Here is a 6,899-nt window from a genome sequence, read left to right on the forward strand (position 1 = left end):
CAGAAAATGGAGCAAGGTATCAGAAATTGTGTTTTAACAATTAAGAAAAACTGTAATTCATCCACTTGTGAGTTTGTGCCTGCGTTTGGGTCTACTGTGCAAATCACAACAGTATAGTAGGTTTATCAGAGATTTTTTTGAAAACAGCTTCCCACTGTGGCTGGAAATAAGACTGATGAGTGCGGCGAGGCTAAACAAGATGATTATCGTAGTGGGCTGTAAAACCTAAAGAATGAGCTGAAAGACACTAAAACACTGTATTGCTGTAGGGAATTATCTGTTGGTTCATGTTCATGGATTTAGTCCTGCTAAATATTATAACAGTTCCCTTTCCTCTGGAAGTGTATCTGATGATGAAGACTTGTGTTCAGTGAAAGGGCACACATTGGATCCAGCTCACATATAAAACATTCGGCCAAAACAGTTGTCATTTATTTTAAAAATTCAGTATTTGAGAATAGCTTTGTTGCAACTTTTAGACACACTAAGGAATAACATCTTTGTAAAATTCCAGAGTGGGTTTCGAATGCTACACAGTATGGAAACAGTCTTTGTGTGACAAATTACTTATTACTTGCTGCAGACTCAGGAAACAGAATATACGGATTGAGGGACAGAGGAAATGGGCAGGAATCACAGGAGTGGTTCTCCTCTTACCTGGAAAACAGCAGCTAGCATCACTTGTGGACTGCCCCGAGGGTCAGTTCTGGGACCAATCTTATTATCACTGTACATGTCGCCCCTTGAATATTTCATTTGACAATATAACATGTCAATTTACTATTACGCTGATGATCGACAGTTATACTTCTCATGTGAACTGAACAATCTAACCAAATGGCATTGCTTTTCATCCAATGCCAAGGACTGGATGGCTAACTTCCTACAATTTAATGGAAATAGAACAGAGATTTTGATCTTAGGCCCAGAACATCACAAACTATACAGTCCTCCCTTGGTCCACTAATTGCCAACATTAAGTCTTTGGCAAAGATTCTTGGGGTGACTTTTGAATGCCACTTACCCTTTGAGCAGCATACCAGAAATACCAATCAAGCCTGTGTTTGTCAATTAAGGAACATCTCCGAGATAAGACACATGCTCAACTTTAATGACAAATAAAAAGTCATAAATGCTTTTATATCATGACACCAACAGGCCATCAGTGGTCTGGCTCCAGATTACATTAAAGAACTTTTAACCCCTTACAGCCCAACCAAGCCCCTAAAATCAGCTGATCAAAACCTTTTAGCTGTTACATTGACTGAAAGCCAAGGGTGACCATCTGTTGGTTATGGCCCTTCGGCTTTGGAACAGCAGATTCCACTCACTTTTACAAGATGGCCAACACTTAACAGTGTTTTCCTTTTTCATTATCACATCGCTTTCAGATGTCCTCTTTTTTAGTAACATTTTATAGTGTCCTGTTTTAACTTTACATATTTTTAATTGTGCTTGTTTTAGTATCATTTTAGTATTTCTAAATGCAGGTATATATATTTTGCATCTGTTTGAAATTCAAGAGTTTGTTCTTTTTATTGACATTCTATCAGCTTTACATATTAACTTATTTCTTTTATTTTGCACTTCTGTTTTTTGTTCTTGCTGCTTGATATACATGCTCTCATGTTCCTAAATTTTATATGATAGCCTTAAATGAGGCTTAGTACATAGCTCTGACCAGCTGTTTGTAAGAGTTGGGGAAAGCAACGGGCCCAGTGCATTTTGGCTGTTGTAGGTGTTCTACCTTTTGAGCAAAAGGGAATACTGCAGCCCTTTTTTGTCTGGTCATCTAGCACCAAACTAAAAAATTACATTTCATGCGCCCTTGTGATCAAGTGTTGCTTTTTACTGCATAGACAGCATAGTTTTATTAATATACCACCTTTCAGCAGTGAAATACCCGGTTAGAGTGGTGATTTACTAATACTGAGGCTTTCATTGCATACACTGGAAACATTAGAGCAGGAAGTGCTCTAGTGTATACAGTAGGTACACGTGTTGATTTCTAGGGGTTTAAATCCAATGTGTAGTTTGCTGTGCGCACTGCACTGTGTGAGTACTTGAAGGCCACACGATATACAATGCACAGAGAATTTTATGTGTGTTGTGGTCTGTGTGGTGGTCAGCAGAGGCCTTCCTTTCAGGCTTAATCCTGCTCTGATTACTGTAGTAACACCTTACATCCACAGAGGGGCAATAGAGACCTTCTGATCACACACTGCTCCCTGTCTCTGGAATCTTTGCTGTTCCTCTCTCCTTTAAAAAAAAATCAATTTGGTTACATTTTATCTGTTACATTTTATAGGTCATAGAGTTGCAAGCACCATTAGTCACTTAACTCAATAAAGGGAACTCCTAAGCCTGCTGCACTACTTTTTACATGTTAAATGCATAAAAGAGCAGCTACAAAGTATTTTAATAGAGAAAATGAAACTGTCTCTGAACATACACCAAGAGAGCTTTTTTATTTTATTATACTGTATATATCTCAGTGATATTTCTACAATTTGACATTGGAGCATTCCTTCAAATGGGCTATATGTAGTTTTTTAAAATGCAATTAATCACTTTTTTATTGCCTGTGTCTGAAGTATTGTAACTTCACATAAAAACAACCCATTTGCCATGTTTTCCTAATCCTATGTGAGACCGGCTCCCAGCACAACAAACACTCCAACACAAACTCCACATATAAATAAAAAATAGGCAAACAGTTTTATGTGCTGAAGCCCATCAGGACAAACATGAATCAGATCGACTTCAGGTGAAAACAGTGTCAACATCAGAAAGGCCTGAGTCATGGAGAAACCTCAGTTTTGTTTTGAAACCGAAAAAATCTACACAGAGTTGGCTTTCATCCTTTTGGACCAGCAAACTAACATTACTGCAAAGCATGTGAAATATATTGTGATTTTGTGCTTTGGTTGGCTCAAGTTAGATAACGTTAGCTTGCCGGCTAATGCCGACCAGTTGCTAACGTTATCCAGTGCAAAATACAGTTGTATGGCTTTCAACATTACTTCACCAGCTAATGCGATCCACATTACTACCTGTGCACCACCAGTATTATGTCAAACTGTTGATTTTAGCCTGCAAGAAATGATATAACGGCACAAAGCAAATGTGGAGCTATTTGTTTATACTAGCCTATAGTGATGGAAGAAAGGACAGCAAGCTATCATTATCATGAATCCGCCGCTGTTTGCTTCGTAACATTGAATTTAGATTTATAGACATTTTACCCATGCTCAGGTGCGCAGCTTCTCCACCTTCTCAATTGCTGTAACATTATAAACAATATTGCAACACGACGCAGGACAACACCATAGTGGAAGACCAATTCACTACAGTAACGTTACTGTAGTCTAAGTGTTAAATAATAAAGTGTGACAACAATCTCATTATCTTATTCAGTCTCACTAACTGTTTCGTTATCATCCAATACATTTAGCTGTGCTTGCATTGCTGAGCTTCCGGTGAAAGATACACAGATAGTTATTGAAAATTGGATCACGTCAGCTGAATGTAGTCAATGTACCGTTATCATACAACCAGCGTTGAGTAGTTCAGAGTTCATAAAAATATTACTGTAATGTTGCAGTGGGAGTTTACATCAGTTTCCAGCACTTTGTGTGAAGCAGATTTTGCTGGCTAATGAGTTCGAGCACGCGTAGGAGCACATACATGGTTTCAATCTAAAAACCAAACTGCTAGTGGCTGCTGAAAATTATGTAATACCCCTTTCAACTTGCCCTGTGGATCATTTCCAATTCTGAGAAATAACCAGGATCACATATGGGGAAGACTTTCAGGCTGATTTACTTATGAAAGATGACTGTAAAAACTGCAGCCTCTGGTTAAATGAGTCCTACCCTCTCCCTCATTTTCCATCTTTAATATATCAATATGTATCTTTTTTCAGGATCACATTAAGTTTTTACAGAGGTCTGATTGCCTGAGGAGGACAGAGGAGCAATTAAAGACTAACACACACACACACACACACAAACACACTTACACACACTTGACATTCGCCTCCTCCTTTCCTTGAGACGAAATGAAGTGTGCAGAGCATATCCTCCTTCTTTAAGAACATGATGTCATATAATCAAAATCCATCAAACCCAAAGTGTCTCAGGTCACATTCCCCTATAGTGTCACAAACGTCTTATTCTCTCGGTCTCAGCGTCACCACTGTGACCATCAACAGTGCATCTCCTCCTGCTCTACATCTATCCAACCTACTTTTCAGTATGCTTTGTTAAAATGTCACACTTGAAACACACACACACACACACACACACACACACACACTTCCCTAAGCTTTCTTACTGCTCATAAATTTTGTGGTTATATGTTACGCCGAGGTGAACACTTGAACAGCGGTTTGTCATTTTATGCCAGAGTTGGCAGATACATTTTCTCTCATTAATGAGAGCCATAAAACCACACGGCCTGTCAGAAACATTGAGATCACTGAAGAGGGTACTCAGCACTTTGAAAGGACAATCACACAAGTTAAAGTACAGGTGCACACACACACACACACACACACACACAGAGGAAAAAGTTCAGGAAATACACTGTTCAAGTCAAAACTGGGATCAAAGAATTTCAAAACTAAAGACCAGCGGAGCACAGGGAGAAGGACAACTTAATTTGCTGTGTATTGCAACATATTCATAACAACATAACTTATTCAGTTATTCACACAGTAACATGAAGGCCAAAACTTCAATCTATTTTATTGCAGTGATTCAGTGTTTATGTGGATTGCATATTGACATCAAATAGATCAGTGCTGCTGTTGAAGGTGAATAAAAGTAAAGTGATACATTTACAGCACAAGTCTGCAGAAACATCAAATTACTTGTTTATCTATATGACTGAGAAGGATTAGATAAGAACGTGGGAAGTGATTTTGGCTGTTTGGCTATTGTTGCTAATCAGTATGACAATTCAGGCAAAGACAATAGTGTACTGAGGGAGTGGGGGAGAAAGACAGATAACTTGTGGGTGTGCAGTGTGTTTGCATGTGCATGAGGCATATGAGCGTCTCAGGAAGATTTAATCCTCTCTGTCTTTACATATTCAGTGTTCGTGTTTGTCAGAAAGGAAAACAAAAATAATCAGCCAGTCGCCTCTCACCATTCATCCAAATTCCAGAATTTTCCTTTGTGTTATATATAAAAAAGAATATGGAGAATGATTGTTTTAGCGCTTATTCATTGATCTTCTTCACTCTGTCATAGTCAGAGTTAAAGACTGGATTAAGTATAAGTGATTACCATGAGATGATTGATGTATAGTTTATACCAAAGTTACTATCTTTTTTATATCTCCAGGTGTATTAAGCCATTGTAGGCAATGATGCAAATCAATGAGTAGGACTGCTTCATGGCAGCATTGGATTTACAGGATTTTTGCATTAATATAGTCATGTACCATTATTCTTCAGGCATTTAAGTCACTGGAAACCAAACCATTCACACATTTCCTTTTTCTGTCCCGTTCCAAAATAATGTTGGCATTCAGTCATAGCAGGTTTCATGGGTATTTTTAATATAAAAAAAACATTTAACCCTATGTACATTATTCTTCGCCACCAGAGCTAATGGAGGAAATGAACAAGTTCCTATATAGAATCGCAGCCCTGAATCAAATAAATAGGAACTGGCTAAAACTCCATTGATCTGTTCAAAGATGGAAGGTAATGATACAGGAAATATTACAAATTGAGAGAATACGTTTGAGGGCTTGTTTCCATATATCTTTCTGTCGGGCTGAATACAGCCCTGGTGTGCGTCAACTAAGAGTTGTCCAAAATCTATTGGAGAACAAAAATGCCTTTGAAGCATTCCTGTGTGAAACAAGCTTTAAAGCCTATTTAACAGAGTAGCTGAACCGTGGAATTTACAACTTCTCCGTCCGTCACCTGATGCACAGTGGCCCTAGAAATATTGTTTTCCCATGGACATACATTGTGAAAGAAATGTAGCATTAAGTTAGCTACCTAGCTAATGCAAATCTGCTTCCTCTTACATTTACTCACTTATCTGATTATAGGTGAATGTTGCCAATCAAAACTGCAATACTTGAGTGACAAGTAGGCTATAGGAAATAAGATATTTGTTGCGGAAACCAGGGACTGGGAACACAAGCGCAGGACACAGACAGGTGTTGCGGGCAAGGTGGACTTTATTGTCAGTTTCACACGGGAGTTGGGGAAAGTGGCGGTGGCAAGGCAAAACGGCGGGTGCCAAGGGTTGGTGAGGCGGACAGGAGAGGCGGTTGCGTGGCTGGCGATGAGGTCCTGGGGCAAAGAAAAACAAGTTAGCTTCAAAGACACGGAGAGGCAGAAATATGAAGTTCTAGAATAAGATTAATCTTGAGCCAGAGTATAGCTACCGCTATGGGTGAACAACTATCTGGCGACAAATGACTGGAGAACTGGAGAAGATATACTGCAGGAAGGTGAGCTGATGACAGGCAGGTGTGTATGGTCAGGTGAGGAGTGATGAGCTGATTGCCAACAGGTGCGTGAGCCCACGGAGCCAGAGGAGGTATTCATGACAAAACACACACACACACACACACACACACACACACACACACACACACACACTCTTTCACTGCACAAGCTCTTCATCCCAGAGCTGCCTTTCTGGCCCCCACTCCAAAAAACCCCCCAAAAATTACTATTATGGACAGAATATAAAAAACATTTAAGTTTAAGTGGATTAGTCATGAGGTCGTGATTTCATTTATGAGCATTCATATTAACAAAATCATTTACTAACATATAGACATACTCATGGTACACATCTTAGAGGAGGATTAGACACACATGCACACAACCCAAATCTATGGTATATAATTTAAAAATAGTCTTTATT

At 39.0% G+C, this 6,899-nt stretch overlaps 1 long non-coding RNA gene across 1 annotated transcript; it reads right to left on the bottom strand.

Annotated features, from left to right (window-relative positions):
• Positions 1-6,181: 6,181 nt before the first annotated feature.
• Positions 6,182-6,588, bottom strand: LOC119898556. Its single transcript, XR_005443594.1, has 2 exons — positions 6,412-6,588; positions 6,182-6,316 (listed from the first exon to the last, which is right to left on the bottom strand). It is a non-coding gene; the product is annotated as an uncharacterized LOC119898556 (long non-coding RNA).
• Between the last annotated feature and the right edge of the window lie 311 nt (positions 6,589-6,899).

The sequence above is a fragment of the Micropterus salmoides genome, unplaced genomic scaffold (assembly GCF_014851395.1).
Source record: "Micropterus salmoides isolate LMB-PRFRI ecotype aquatic unplaced genomic scaffold, ASM1485139v1 Ms_hic_scaffold_12, whole genome shotgun sequence".
Taxonomy (NCBI): domain Eukaryota; kingdom Metazoa; phylum Chordata; class Actinopteri; order Centrarchiformes; family Centrarchidae; genus Micropterus; species Micropterus salmoides.